Raw genomic sequence first — 16,661 nt, forward strand, 5'->3', positions numbered from 1 at the left:
CCAGGATCATGACCTGAGCCGAAGGCAGTCGCTCAACCAACTGAGCCACCCAGGCGCCCCCTTACAGTCGTTCTTAAGTAGACTTGGGAATCTATGAAAGTTCTCTTAATCATTTCTCCTCTTCTTGCTTAACTTCTGAAAGTCACTGAGCTGATGTGTTACCCATCTCAGTAACCCAAGAGTGCTGTAGGGAGAGCCTGATGTTTTGGTACCCATGAAGAAACCTGGACGCCTCTCTCAAGAATATCAAGGATCTATACTGTGGTGAGGAGTTTGGTTATTATTATTCTTGTTACTTTAACTCATAATTGCCTTCTTACTTCTGTGAGGGCAGGGACATGTTATATAAACTTTCTGTGTGGGTGTGTGCCTGCGTGCCTTTAGCACAGATTGGGCCCAGAATTGATGTTAAAGAATTATCTATGGATACAGGCATTAGACTATGTGAATTATTTTACAGCAGCAGTGTGTTTTTAATTTTGCAAAATAAGTGAATATTTGGAGAGTTGTGAATCCCTGCAGTTTCTAAAACTTTGATTTGAATTTTTCAGAGTCACATTTTAGCACAGTATTTCACACAGAATAATGCAGAGAAAAATACCCTACAAATAAAGGAATCTGTGAAATATTAGACCTGAAATTCTGTAATATATTCTCGCTTTTTCTGCTGACCTTTTTGTGAAAACTCAGTAACAAGAAAATAAAAAAAAAGATTATATCAATTTAAATTGTCTTTGACTTCCTGATATTCACTATGACAAACAAAAATTATGCATTTATTTCATATTTAAATATGGAAATTATGGTAACAATGTCATCCTTTAGTGAACTCATAGTCAGAAATATTTTTAGTTTCTTCCCAGTTTACTAAAAAAAGTCATTTTCATATGATGTGTTTTGGATTTACTAAGTTTTACATTTCACTGTTCAGGCTATTTTTTTTAAGTTCAATCAATGACTTCACCAGATAGGAGTGTTTTACATTTGTAGGCCTCCTTCTCTTCTACACCTTTTGTATGGGCGGCTCAAATTGCCTTACAAACAGTTCACTTATTTGTTAAGTATTTCTGTACATCTGTGCAGAGTAACATCTTGTTGCTCATATTTTTTTGAGGGAACTAAGATACATTTGGGTCAAGTGGGTGCCTGTCCCAAGATATGCCAAGCAGGTCATCTTAAGTGTGTTGAGATATGAGGTGCTCAGTAGAACTTAGCTACTCCAATGAGACCCTTAACTCTTCAGATCTTACCTTTGTGTTAAAGGAGAGAATTCTCACCATTCCCTTCTTTTAATGTGCAGATATTTCTGGGGAGAGTAGCCAATTATGCCATAATAATTTATTGTGAATTGTTTGGGACAAGTTGCGATTCTTAGAATACAGGGACACCTCATTTTATTGTACTTTGCTTTATTGTGCTTCTGATAGTGCGCTTTTTTTTTTTTTTTTTTACAATTGAAGGTTTGTGGCAACCTGCATCAAGCAAATCTGTTGGCACCATTTTTCCAAAAGCATTTACTCACTCTCTGTCTCTGTGACCCATTTTGATAACTCTCACAATATTCCAAACTTTTTCATTATTATTATATTTGTTATGGTGACCTGTGATCAGTGATTACAATGTATTGAAAGCTCAGATGATAATTAGTATTTTTTAGCAATCAAGTATTTTTTTAAATTAAGGTATGTACATTTTAAAGATATAATGCTATTGCATGCTTAGTAGACTACAGTATAGTATAAATATAACTTTTACATGCACTATAAAACCAAAAATTCATTTGACTCACTTTTTTTTTTTAAGATTTTTATTTATTCATTTGAGACACAGAGATACAGAGAGAGAGAGAGAGAAAGCACGAGCAGGGAGAGAGGCAGAGGGAGAAGCAGGCTCCTCGCTGAGCCAGGAGCCCGATGTGGGGCTCGATCCCAGGAGCCTGGGATCATGGCCTGAGCCGAAGGCAGACGCCCAACCATCTGAGCCGCCCAGGCGCCCCTTGACTCACTTTGTTGTGATGCTTGCTTTATTGCAGTGGTCTGGAACCAAACCTGCAATATCTTTGAGGTGTGTCTGTATTAAACAGCCAAGAGGTAAAAGGTAGCATTATATCTAGATCAATATTCCTTCATAGGAACTTGTTTTGGGTGTCCTTGACAAATTGTATAGTTTGCATTTTCCAGTAATATGCTCAGTTTACCCACACTGAAAAGAGTGGTATGGCACCATGTTCCCTCAACAGTCATTTGTAGGAAAATGAAAGTGTCCTGTGGTCAAATTAATTTGAGAAATAATGAAGTAAGTAAAATCAAATAGTGTTGTTTCCTATAGGTCTTTGTGGAAAATTCTGGGATAGTCAAAAAAGTATGACACTGGCGGAAAACTAGTTGTATTTACTATTAGTTTAGCTGTCAGAAATTGAGTATGTTAGGGTAATACACTTAGACTCTTATGTGCAAGACACTATCCCATATGGTTACTCCTGCAATGGAATGAGGTCATTGATACAAAGCACCAAGCAGAGTGTCTGGAACATGGTGGGTGCTGCCAGAATATTGTTTTTTTTCCCCTCCATTACTTTTTCTCTTTTTGCTCTTTGGAAAATCAAGAACTTAAGACCAGTACTAAATAGAAATTAACATTTTGTAATTTTGACTTTTATCCATTGGCCTATAGATCTTTCCAAAGAACATTTGTTAGCATTATTTAAGTAGGAAATATTTTAATCCTTTCCTGTTGCACACTTGATGAGTATCATGCTTTTGTACATTTTCTGTAAAGTACTTTTATATGAACTTATTTGTGTGAAGATTCATATTTAAGTGATATGGTAAAAATTCCATATAGGGGCGCCTGGGTGGCTCAGTCAGTTAAGCATTTGACTTCGGCTCAGGTCATGATCTCAGGATCCTGGGATTGAGCCACACTCAGCAGGGAGTCTGCCTCTCCCTCTCTCTCTGCCCCTCCTCCTGTTCGTGTTCTCTGTCTCAAATAAATAAATAAAATCTTAAAAAAAAAAGTTCTATATAAAAGTGTATGGTAGACTCGAAGTGTTTTTAGGATGATTATTATTTGTCTTAATGTCAATTACTTGGATATATGTAAATATAGAAATAGAATATTAAATAGGTGATACTCAAATTTATTTAACACAGGCTGCAGATTGTCCTAAGTTGGATATAATTTTCCTCTTGTCTAGAACCAAACTTTTTAAGATTGCAACAAGCTTTAACATTTTCATAGGTTTTATCTGGTCATCTGAAGTGAAGACTAGGTTCCCAAGGCATGCTTATGTGTGTTTCTTAGAACTTATTTTTAAAAGAAAATTGAGGTCAATGATTATAAAAAGTGACATTCATGAACATTTGAGGAAAACTAAGGAATTCTCCAAAGAAAGTTACGATGTTACAGTTATTGAAAAAGACTCTCTGACAAAAAGAAAAATTACATATGTAAACTTTTTTGAAGCAGCCATTTTTTTATTTTAGTGTAATTTTTTAGGGTATCTTTGGGTCGATATGACATTTTCTGGTGGTTCGATCTAGGAGAGCCAGGTGAACAGATTTTGAAAGATGATGGTCCTCTGCATGTGTCCTGGCCTTATTAAGTCCCCCCCACTTTTATTTTTAATTCACTTACTGAAGTGTCATTTCCAACTGTATTTTTTTAAATCATTCTAGCCATAGTAATGGAACAAAAGACCTTTTAAATGCTCTTAAAGACAGCATTGCAAGAAGATTGGCACAGATTCAGAATAACTAGATGTGTATGTTCTTTTGATAAAGAGACCAGCTTTCAGAAACATTTCTCAGCTCATTGTGCAAAATTGTTGACATTTTGCCATTGTAATCCTTTTAATGTTGTAGACCTTTGAAATTTGTGTAAAGGTTTTGCTTCACATCAAAGTAGATGAGAATATAAGGAGCAACCAAAAATAAAACCTCTGAAAGCGTGCCTGGTATTGTAGGGATTTATGATGGTATCACAACATCTATGGATCAGTGAACACAAATTTGTTAAAAAAAAAATCATAGAGAGTTCCAGAGAGACTGCTTAAAGCATGATAAAACAAAATCCTCTAGGGGGACACACTAGATTTGGACTGAATATCACAATCTGTGGGATTTATTAAATTTGCTGTTGGCCTGGGCTCCATGATGACATGTCAGTGCGAGGCAGAATGAAACCCAGCCCTGGGAATGGCTTTGGTCTGATGTGGTCCGTTGTCCTGCTTTTTTTTTTTTTTTAATTTTTTTTTTATTTTAAGATTTTATTTATTTGCGAGAGAGAGAATGAGAGACAGAGAGCATGAGAGGGAGGAGGGTCAGAGGGAGAAGCAGACTCCCTGCTGAGCAGGGAGCCTGACGCGGGACTCGATCCCGGGACTCCGGGATCATGACCCGAGCCGAAGGCAGTCGCTTAACCAACTGAGCCACCCAGGCGCCCCCGTTGTCCTGCTTTTAATCGTTAGGGTTTGTTTGAGCTTTCTGTCCCAGGGTCTCAGAGCGATGGTGGAGGCCCCAAAATGCCATATTTAAATCAAAGATCTTGGAAGAAACTCTTGATAGAATATTCACAAGCTACTGATGCCTTAGCTTCTAGTTGTCTATTCAGGAGAATCAATATATTCAGACTAAGTTCTACTTTTTCTGAAACTTCCCCCTTTTAGCCTCCTTCTGTGGCAGAAGCTTCTCCCCCAACCATGCAAACAGGTTTATTTTAAGAACCTATAAATCTTTAATCTAAGGATTGCATACTTGGTCCCTGACTGGGAGGGACTGTGAGCCTTCCATCTCTTCAGCCAGCCATCAACTCAGGTGCTTTCCATCCAACTAGCCTCTCTCTTCTCCTCGGAGCCCACCTCATGTGACTTACACAGGGGTCAGGCCATCCCCCTTGTTCTGCACTCTTTGCGTATCTTACTTCATAAGAAATCCCAAGCATCCAGTGCAACCTTGTCCAACTATTATGCATTGAGTAAAGGATCTAGTGTCACTTCTTATTCATCCTGTTCCAATGCCTTTGTCTCTTTCGCTCAACACACCTGCCACCCTAACATCCGCATGCTACACTGCTGATTTGATTTGCCATTTCTCCATCATCCCCTCAAATTTAATACTGATTTTTCTGCCACAAGCCGAATCCTTTTCTCTCTTCAGCAGTTTTTATTATTATTATTTTTTTTTTATTTCTTGGTCTGCACCATGGTTTCTTGATCTCAGCCTTCGTGACATTTAGGTCTGGATAAATCTTCCTTGTTGGGGGGCTGTGTGAGCAGTGTCCCTGGCCTGCACTTACCAAATGTCTGTGGCACCCTCCCCCAGTGTGGCAAAAGTGTCTCTAGATATTGCCAAATTTTATCCTTGGAGGATAAAATCACCACTGCTGAGAACCACTGGTCCACATATACCCTCTAGAACTGTGCAGACATATTTGTTTTTTGTTTTGTGGAGCTGTTCCTTTGACTGCCCTCTGCACCCCTCCTACTGGTCATACGTGCGTTCTGGGAATGCCCCTCACCTGAGCCAGGAAAATGTTCAAAGCACCAGCTGTGAGGTCCCCTTTTGCCCCTACTTAACCATAGAACCTGTGGGAAGTTTTCATGGCCTGGGACCTGCTGCCTTTAACTTGTAGCATCCCTTGAGCCTGGTGGTATGTAGAGCAATTATCATGCTTCATGTCCTTACTTGTGTGGGCTTCTCTGAGCACAGGGGTGATCAAATATAACACTGGACTGAACATGGGGGGAAAGTACTGGAGAGAATCGTGATTGAATTTAATTTCTTGGGTAAAGAATGAATTTTATACATCTATTCATGTTACATCTTCTTAAGCCTGCTGTTCTGCATGTGCAACTTTAATTCCAATTGGAATTTAATAGGAACAATAGGATGAGGGTCAAAATCTGTGACATATTTTCTCCCTCTCCTTGTACTTCATTCATTACGCACCCTGGGTGCATGTTCCTTCCATACCGTTTCTGTTAGTTGGCAGGTATTTCTTATTGCCCCTCTAATTATATTCTGAAGTCTTTTACAGTTTCTTATTTGTCTTGTTTTCTAGCCTGGTTACAGCTGGGAATATATTTTCCACCTGTATTTTACTGTGTTTGCTTTTTCCACTTAATATTTGTTGTACCCTGATTATTTTTCAAGATTCCGCGCCCCCCGCCCCCCTGCCAACCCAAGAGACAGGCTTCCTACCGTCTGTTGTGTTTAGATGACCATGCCTTTAACTCTTTGGCTGTTTCTTTTATCTCTTTGACAAATTTAGAGCAGCAGTTTGGAATATTTAGTGCTGTGTCTCTCTTTCTGAAGTTAAAAAGGAAATGTCTCTGTGAACCTCCCTTCTAAGGTTCACGGTGTATCAGCATTTTCTAAACAGGCTCTCTCCTGGGTAGAGGCAGCCGTGGGTGTAGCCCCACTTTCTCTGAGATAAAAATATCTTTGAAAGGTTTCTTAACTCTGCTCATTTCCCCCTGATACCATTTCTTCAGTGAGCTGGAGAGATTTTGGCACCATTCTTTACACACACACACACACACACACACACACACACACACACACACACACACACAGTAGGACATAGGGATGGTATGTCCCCAAATGCACAAACAGGGTGGCCTCATTTGACTGCTTGTCCCAGCCGGCACCTGAACACAGGGCCCCTGTCTCCCCACCTCCATGGGAGGGTAGGAGCCTAACTTCCACAAGCGCCAGTTAGCAAATCTGGATGGTTTCCTAGGGACTAACACCTCCCCCTGCTTTTTGTAATTTTTCGCTTCCTGACTCTTCTGGAGCCCCTGCTGTCCCCTCTCTCTCTATACCTTCCTCCTCCCTTTAGAACACTTAGTCACCTTTGCACAAATTGAAGTTGAGTTCACACTGGATTCTTTCCCCATTGCATTAGTGTGTCACTGATTCAAATCTATCTTTACTACTTCAACAAATGCCTGGCTTTGTTATCTATGACAATGGTTATGTAGAATCCATACACTGTGTCCCTTGGAGGCCTCCGTTTTTGTGACATGGTGAGCAATGAAAACAAAAGGGAACAGAGTTTCTAAGAACAGCATATCCCACTACCATGGTTAGATAGGACCCAAGGTAGAAAGGCTGGGGAGTAATCCTGTGGTTACCAGCTCCCTAGCTCCATGCTGACCTGCTCTTGGAAGCTTTAAGCCTAATGCCACCACCCAATGCCCACTCCACCAGCCAACCCAAATCTTCAACAGGAGTTTAATTTTCCAGCAAGCAATAGAGCTCCATCTTCCACTTCTAAATTAGGTTCTATGCTGGTGACCTAAAAATGATGGAAATGTCCAGGGCACCTGGGTGGCTCAGTTGGTTAAGTGTCTCACTCTTGATTTTGGCTCAGGTCATTGTCTTGAGATCAAGCCCCTACTCAGGCTCTGCACTGGGCATGGAGCCTGCTTAAAATTCTCTCTCTCCCCTTCTCTCTGCCACCTCCCCACCCCTGCTCTCTCTCTTAAAAAAAAATGATGGAAACGTCCTTGTGAGATGTTTTATAAAATCTAGTTGGAGAGAATATTCTAATTCTGGAGGTAGTGATCCGCATGAGTTGCAGTTTTTGACTGACAGAACCTGATTATTTTTTTCCCCCAGCTCTACTGAGGTATGATTGACAGATAAAAATTGTACATAGTTCAGGTATGCAAGGTGATGTTTTGATATACATATTTGTTAGGACACAATTACTATCATCTAGCTAATTAACATATCTACCACCTCACATAGTTACTATTGTCTTGTGTGTATGGTGAGAACACTTGGGACCCTCTCTCACAGTAAACTCCCAGTATACAATGCTATTACATGTTAACTACAGTCACCATGCTGGACATTAGATCAGCAAAACTTATAACTGAATGTTTGTACCCTTTGACCAACATCTCATATCCCCCACCTCCCAGGCCCTGGTAACAACCATTCTACTCTCTGTTACTATGAGTTTGACTTTTCTAAAAAATATGTATTCCATATATACGTGAGATCATGCAGTATTTCTCTTTTTGCATCTGGTTTATTTCACTTAGCATAATGTCCTCCAGGTTCATCCTTATTGTCACAAATGGCAGGATTCCCTTCTTTTTTTAAGGCTGAAAGAGCTCTGTTATCTTTCAAGTTTGAGTGTCCTAAGAGATCAAGAGCTACAATTCTGAAACACCTAACTCCTCAAATTTTAGTCCATTGGTTAATTAAAAAAAAATAACTGCTAACTGATTTGGTGGTATCTTCAAAATTCACCATACTCTTCACTTCTCTGTGCCATTGATTCTCAAAACCTGGGTGTGCTTCAGAATCATCCTGGAGGGGTTGTTGCAACACAGGCTGCTGGGACCCACCCTCAGAGCACCTGATGCATAGGTCTGGGGTGGGGCCAGGAATATACATTTCTAGCGAGGTCCCAGGTGATCTGGATGCTGCTGAACTGGGGGCCACCCTTTGAGAATTACTGAGCTACACATATCTCAATAGTACGAAGGCTGTGTTTTAAAGGTTATATTTTTTGAGAAAGAAGAAACTGAGATATGAACATGTGGAACAAGGGAGGTAGTTGAGAAAGTTGACTCTCAAGGTAAGAAGCTGTAAGACTTGAGCCTGGTTATGGAAGGTCTGGGGATCTGAGGGACCAGCCAAAGCTTGAACACTCTGGCCCCATGGAAGTGAAGACATGGCTGAGGGTGTCAGTGTGGGCGGCTCTTCCCCAAACTGCTTTCAGCTGTGGGCATAAATTTTGGGCCCGATGAGTTTCAGGCATCAAACTTGCCTACTTAGAAGGGCTAGGCCAGTGTTCACAATCCTGATTGGACTTTAGAGTTACCTGGAGAACTTTAAAAACTACCTGTGCCCAAACCCACCCCAGAGCAAGCAAATCAATTTTGGAGGCTGCAGTGTGGCCAGTGGAAGTTTTCAAAAGCAAAACACTCTGAGAATGGCCAGGCTCTACCTTCAAGATTCTGGTTTAATTGGTCTGGGGAATATTTTGAAAAATATCCACCATCTGTGGTTTTTGAAATTGATGGAGGTGACTTTAATGCTTACTTATGTGTGGGGGTGAGCTCCGTGAGGCTAAGGGTTTTGGTCACGGCTGTGTATATTCTTAGTGTCTGGCACTGTGCCTGGCTTAGAGCAGTCCTTCAATAAACATGCATTGAATATGTTAATTAATGATTGCTTTCTGTAGTATTTGGCTCTGTGAGGCTGGATACTGGCAAAGCAATGTATGACCTGACTCTCTTTCTCTTGTTGTCGGCATGGGTGCTGGGATATTTTCCCCCCATGACTGTCTCATATTTTGATGTGAGGCAAGAAAATGAGATGTAATGGGAATATGTGGAATTTGCAATTCCTTTTTCATTTAGACCAAGGGTAGGTGATCTACAACTTGCAGGCCAAATATGGCCCATTGCCTGTTTTGTATACTTATAAGCTAAGAACGGATATTACATATTTATATGATTGGAAAGACTCAAAAGAAAAATAATATTGCATATGAAATTCAAATTTCAGTGTGTATAAATTTTTTTATTGGGACACAGGCATCCCTATTCACTGTCACATTATTTCTGGCTGCTTTTGCTCAACAGCAGAGTTGAGTAGTGGTGACAGAGACCATGTGGCCTGCAAAGCCAAAAATGTTTACTCTCTGGCCCTTTTCAGTAAAAATTTGCTAACCCTTCATTGAGAGCCTGGGCCTCGCTAGAAATACACTGGTTATGATGTAACATTGCCCAGCTTGATGTCTCTAGATCTTCTAAGATGCATAATAGTTGAGTTCTTTACAAGTAGAAAAGGACAAGATGATTGTTATATTCAGTGAGATCCCCGTGGAACTCTTAGAGAGGCTCATTGCATCACTTTTTTTAAAAAAAATTGAGGGACATTAGAATCTGTGGACTGAAGACAACATGTATTTCACAAACCCATGGTCCCTGGGGGTTCTTGAGTTTATCAAGAGCTGCTGAAGATGTCTTTGAGTGAGTGCTGCCTTTCAGTTTGGAAAAATAACCACTCCAATTATCATTCAGCTATAGATCTCCATCTTTCCTTTTCTTTTCCCACCCATTCTTGTTCCTTCTCTTGTTCTGTAGAGGGCAAAAGTGATAATGGTTTCCAAGTTACCAGTGGACGCTCAGCCTGACTGAATTTTAGATAGGTTTCTTCCTGACTACAGGCCCCTGACCTACCTTTTCTTAGAGAATTTACTTTAGAAACTTGCAACTGTAAATTATTTCCCTGCCCTTTGAGATGTAGATCTACAGCCCAAGGATGTCTTTCTCAAGGACCTGGGAGCCATCCCTTTGAAATGACATCATCAGGAAAGATAGTGCCCCATCTCCCAATATCTGTGGGAGGGTAGGAGCCTAACTTCCGTAAGCACCAGTCAGCAAACACACATGGCCTCATCACAGTGACCAACCTCACCTGATGTCTTCCAGTATTTTCCACGAGCTCACCCCAGCACTTAAAACCCTCCCACCTTTGGTTTCAGTGGAGTCCAGTTCAATCTCTTTCTTCTATTATGATAGTCTTGAACTCTATTACAATAATCTTGAATAATGTCTTCCTTACCTGTTTAGCTTGTCTGGTACAATTTTTCTTTGACACTGGTTACCATGGTATTGTGGGTTGAACTGGCCCCAGAAAGGTATGGTACCTATGAATGTGAACTTATTTGGAAAGAGGGTCTTCGTAGATGTCATTAAGACATAATTAAGATGAGGTCATACCATAGTAGGGTGGATTCTTAATCCAATATGAGTGGTGTCCTTGTAAGAAGAGAAAACACATAGAGACAAGCACAGGAGGGGAGAAGGCCCTGTGAAGACAGAGTCAGAGATTGGAGTGATGTAGCTGCAAACCAAGGAACTCCAAGGACTGTTGGGAAACACCAGAAGATAGGAGAGACCATGGAAGAGGTTTTTCCCCCAGAGCCTCCACCTTGATTTCAGACTTTGGGCATCCAGAACTGAGAGAGCATCAATGTTGTTTTGCGATCTGGTTTTGGGATCGTCATGGCAGTCCTAGGAAGCTAATGCCCTTGGGACATGGACTTTCACCTGTCAGCCCAGTCTCCTGTAGCAGTGTCATCTTCCAGTGCTTTTTGTCAGCACCTAGTACTCATATCTGAATTGCCACACTATGCCCTTGTCCATTTCCAGGCTTCTTCCCACACAGATCTGTCTGCCTGGAGTGCTTCAATCTCACCCCCACATACCCTTCATGGTGCTCGGCAGAGTCCTTCAAGGCCTGGGATCATCTCTTCTGGAGCTCCTACCGGTTTCCCAGGCAGTTTGTTGCCTGACCTCTGGGCTTCTCCCATGTACACAATTGCCCTCATATTAGGATTTATTGGTGGTTGTGACAGTCTTAACCCAGATTTTGGAGGGCAGGGGCCATGTCTCATTTCTCTTTGCCCAGCAGGCTTTAGGAAGACATTGGTGAGTGAATGAAGCAGGAACTAGAGAGGGCCGCAAATAAGTGTTTTGTTTTTCTCCTTTTCATAGGAGGGAGGAGCCCTGGGGCCTGTTTCATCATGTTAGATTAACCTTGTCTGCCAGTGAGAGAGGAGTCTGGAAGGGCACGCTGTCTATCAGATGCCACTTTTTAAATACACAACCAGCATTTCAACAACAAAAGGGTGTTCATCATTTAAAAAAAAAACAACCAGAAATCAGCATGGAGAGCCATTAGTTATAAACTGTTCCAATCAAAATGTCCTATGTTCTTCCACCTTGTTAAAGGACTATGAGGCGATATATAGGCTCTCAGTAGGTTCTGAATGTTTATTAAAAGGCTAAAAGAACTAAAAGAAAATTGGGTTGGTTTGTGTTGGGGGCTGTTTGTTTAATTTGTACCTAGAGGCCCGAGGAAAGGATCCTGAAGGAGTTTGTGCTGGTTCTCCAGGTTTCCCGTTCCATGATACGTTTATTCCCCCACGAGTTCTTTTGTTTTCTCTTCTGGGACAGGAGGGGAAGGAAGGACATAGTGAGCAACTGCTTTGGTTGAAGACCATTATTCAAGGCCCCAGGACTTTCAGTGAATGTGTTCAGGATCCTGTCTTTGCCTCCCTGAACTCCCACAGAAATCGGCCACCTTTGTCTGGAGGGGTGGCTTCAGGGCCTGTGGTGTTAGAATCCACACTGACATTTCTTGATCTTGTCCACTCAATTATTCCTTCCCGCTTGTCTGTTGGCAATAACTTCGCCTTCCTTTGAGGAGCTGCCTGCTCCCCACTTGCTGTGGTCCTGACAGGGTGGTCAGTTACAGTGTGGCTCATCTTCTGCTTTCCACTCCGGGCCCTTAAACTTTCCATCCAGGCCTTTCCTCCTCATGCCTCAAGGACAAATATCGCTGCAATAAGCAAGAGCAAAACCAATACACAGGGAAAAAAAGGAGGACTGATACACCATCTTAGAGGTGGAAGGAGAGCAATCTAAGCATAATTTGAGCGTCGCCCAACTTCTCAGTTATGGGATCCCACCACTTCCCTTTTTGCTTCCTTGGGAACCAGCTGGGTTGTGTTCACTTGCACCCAAAGGGTCCTAACTTCAGCAGGGTCCCGGGGAGGGCTGTGCTGTGCTTGGGTCTCTCATGTTCCACTGAAACTTGAGATTGAAGTCTAAGGAGAAGAGGCAACTACAGAGATCCCCTGAAATATTTTTGTGGTCATTACTTACATCATCCTGAGGTTTCATTTTGCATTTTCTTCCTTACCGGGTAACATGCACAGATAAATCATGTCAATACTTCCTTTTATTTATATCTTAATATAACATCAGTAGTGTGATTAGGTAATTTGAAATTTAATAGAACTCTCCAGTGTGAATCAGCTAAGATATATCACAGTGAAATCTCAGAGCCTGGAGACCAAGTAGGGAAGGAGCAGAGTACTCACACACACTACTGAGTCAGCACATAATAGCAATTTTCTGTGTCCTCATAATAGATACTTGAGAATAATTACTGACAGCCTGTGGAGAATTCATCAACCTCAGGTACCAAATAATAAGTTATACTCTCACGGTAACTGTGTGAATTAAGTCAGAAATTCAAAGAATACTGATGATGTCTCGTTACTTTTTCCCCCGCAGAAAAGCCAATCTGCATAATTGATGCCATAGGTAGAAAAACATTTTTTTTTTACTATTACATTCTAAATCAAATAGTCTTTAATAAATGAGAGGTGCACGATCATCAGAAACTAATGGTGGCCATGTGGGACAGCAATAATGGTATCCATAATTCTTTGGCATGTAAAAAATAAAAGTGCCTGTGTTTATTTTCTAAACCTCAGCATGCCACGTTCCAGAGAGAACTCTCCAGTGGCTGAAAGAGGTAGATGGGGGTGGGGGAGGGAGAGTTGTATTTAGGGAGAGAGACTACTAATGAGTTAGTGCGGTGAACATAGGCAGGCTGCCCAAAGAGTGGTTGGGCCCCGGAGCATGGAGGGCTGGCAGCCGAGAGCCTGACTTCATTCTTGTAGGCTGAATAAGGTCTCTGTAACTCATGGTGGAAAACCATGGTGGGGCCTTTTGTGATTACTAATTAAGGACTAGAATTTTTGCCTGGTAATATTCTGTTGCTTTCCTCAACAGATTCATTAGAGTAAATTCTATTCTTGGTGTTAATATGCTTTACAACAGATGCCAAAGTAAATTATATATATGTATTTGTTTTGATGAGCAGATGATTGATAAAGGAAATAGGTTTTGTGTTCTCCTACACAGAGCTATGAAATATAGTTAGTCCCTCAGTGCTCTCCTTTGCACTCAGATTTCATAGCTAGAAACTGTTCAGCTGTCTGTACCAGGGTTAGACGCTGGGTCAGAGGCATTGAGTTTTGCCCTCTTGGCTTCTATGCTGGGCATCTTCCATCTGCACCTTTCCACTTTTCTCCTCTTGACTCTGTGGCCGGGGAGGGCAACTTGAAGAATTACACCCCCGCTGTCTGGCTTCTGGTTGGATCTGGCCAATGGGGAGCCCCAGGAAGAGATCTGAGAGGGAGAAGGGAGTGGGGTTGGAGTCCTTAGTCCCCAGGAACCTGCCCTGTAGGGTAAACTCCAGCTGGCTGTGCTCACCGAACAAAGGTCATGGCTCCATTCAAGATGGTGCTCTGTAAGTCTTGCCTTACAGGATGTGGTCACTACTTCCTCTTCATATCCCTTCAGAGCTTGGAGTGGGAGCAGCTCCTTGGCCTCCAGAGTCCTGGGATTCTGTACTCTCTAGTGTGGTTTCCCAGTAGTAACGGCTCTTTTATTAACACCCCCTCACCTCCCCCCACCACCATCCTAGTGTGAATATGCTATCAGTTCCCTGATGGGATTCTGACTGATAGAGATCTGAGGCTCTTTGTCTTCTTGGTTTGATTTTGCTTCTTGATTTCTTTGTTTTATCCTGCTACCCTTCACTGACTACTTTTCTCCTTGGCTCTCTACGTTTTCTCATGGATTATCCATGTTTTTACCTTTGAGTCTGAACTTGACTTTTATTTTTCTGATTTTGCCTTTACTCTCTCTGTCATGTCCGTTACCATTGACATTTAAAGACTCTCACGATTACATGTCTCCAGAAACCTTTGGGTATTCCCCACCTCAGCTATAAATTGACTCCACCATTCCCATTTGCTGCCGTCAATACCCATATTCTCCGGGTTATGAGGCTCACGTCCTGGCTGACATGAATGCTCACATTTATAGGATCTTCTATTCACCACCAGCCTATCTCTCATCTTCATATCCTGCCTCCCCTTTTTTCTTCAGTGTCTTAGATCTGGCATTTCTTCTCCATTTCCTCTAGTGCAAAACAACAGCAACACCAGCAATAACAAACATGTGGTCTGGCAGCAGAAGGCATTTTCTAAGTTCACAAATTATACTACCTTTGAGGTTAGTATTTATCAATTTTTCACACTCATACACATCCATTATCACTGAACAAAGTCCCCCATGTCAACAGTACTTGGCAGAGAGGAAGGAGCCTCAGAGTAAGATGCAAAGTTGGTGGTGGTTCAGTAGGAGGAATGGACAATGCTTCCTTGCAGCACGTTTCAAGACCTTGCTTGCCCAGAAATATTTCCTAATAGCATCTGCTACCTCTTTTGAGATTTCCTATATAAGAATCACTAATGGTTCAAACTACAAAGTGTGAGGTCTTGCCTTCTGACAGGTCACAACAGCTCCATGTTTCATCTCTTCTCTCTCACATCAAAACTGTAGCCTCAAGGATGAGTCATACAAATGGAGTGCATCATCGTGGTAATGTGGGGTCCAGTGTTGGCACAAAGCAGGGAGGGGGAGGGTGGGAGTTCAGCCTATAATCAGGACACAGGTCTGGGGAAACACAACTCCTGATGGTCACCTTGTTCTTGCTATTAGAAACAGCCAGACAGAGATTTGTAAGCCTAATCTCTTAAAAGCAAGAGAATGGAAGATGTTGGTATTTCTGCCATTTTTCTTTGCTTTTCACCTCTTCTCCCTCTCCTCCCTCACCCCCTGACAGAATTTCTATCTCTAGGTTCTTCTGTGGAAGTTATCAGCTAACAAGGTACATAATTTCAAGTTTAAGGCTATGTTTTATAGGTTACATTTTATGAATCTTTGGTGATTTGTTATCAAAGCTGGAGTTATCTTGCAGGTGTCTCCTTATAGATCTTGATGTAGTGCTTCCACAGATCTGTATCTTGATCTCTTCAGAGCAGAAGCCTGTCCTGTTCATATATGCAAAACTAGCAGCTTCCATCTTACTTAGCACATAGGAACTATAAAAAGAAAATTGCCCCAGACTAGTTAAATAACAAGGAAGTCTTTATTTAAGACTGATGGAATCAAGAAAGTTACCATAGGGGAGAGAGATTGACCTCAACTCCACTGAAACAAAAGGTGGAAAGGTTTTAAGCCCTGGGCTGAGCTCCTAGAAAAGTACTGGAGGACATCAGGGGAGGTTGGTCACCGTGATGAGGCCACCTGTGTTTGTTGACTGGTGCTTATGGAAGTGAAGCTCCTACCCTCCCACAGAGACTGGGAGATAGGATAAAGTCTTTCCTGTTCACACATCGAAGGGATGCCTCCCAGGTCCTTGAGAAAGACATCTTTGGGTTGTAGAAGATTTACATCTCAAAGGGGCAGAGAAAGAATGACAACTGCCAAGTTTTCTAAAGGAAAATCTCTAAAGAAAGTGTGGGCAGGGGTATAGTCATGAGGAAACCTGTCTAAATTTCAGTCAGGCTGAGGGGAATGCTTTAAGGCCTTCTCGGTCAGAACCTATTGGTGATCTTGATTCTATTCTATTTTGGTGTTCATATGGGCATCTTATTACATCAGCAAGTAATGCTCAATTTTGAATTCTAGAAAATATTGTGTGTGTGTGTGTGTTTGTGTGTGTGGTATGTGTTGGGGTACATTGTAGTTTTATTTCTTAGACCAAATATTTCTGGGCATAATTTTAAAAATTGTTGTACAAGAGAGAAAATTTTAAGTATTTGAATTTTCCCTAAGAAGAGATGTATACTCTCTGAGATCCAGGGCAGTGTCTACTTCCCCACTATCTTATCTATCTCACCTAGCACAGTGTTGTGAATATAGCTGATGCTCATTGAATATTTGTTTTTGCAGTTGAATGAGAAAATACGGCTTCCTTCCA

This window comes from Leptonychotes weddellii, chromosome 3, assembly GCF_054177405.1.
Source record: "Leptonychotes weddellii isolate Sample4059 chromosome 3, ASM5417740v2, whole genome shotgun sequence".
Lineage (NCBI taxonomy): Eukaryota > Metazoa > Chordata > Mammalia > Carnivora > Phocidae > Leptonychotes > Leptonychotes weddellii.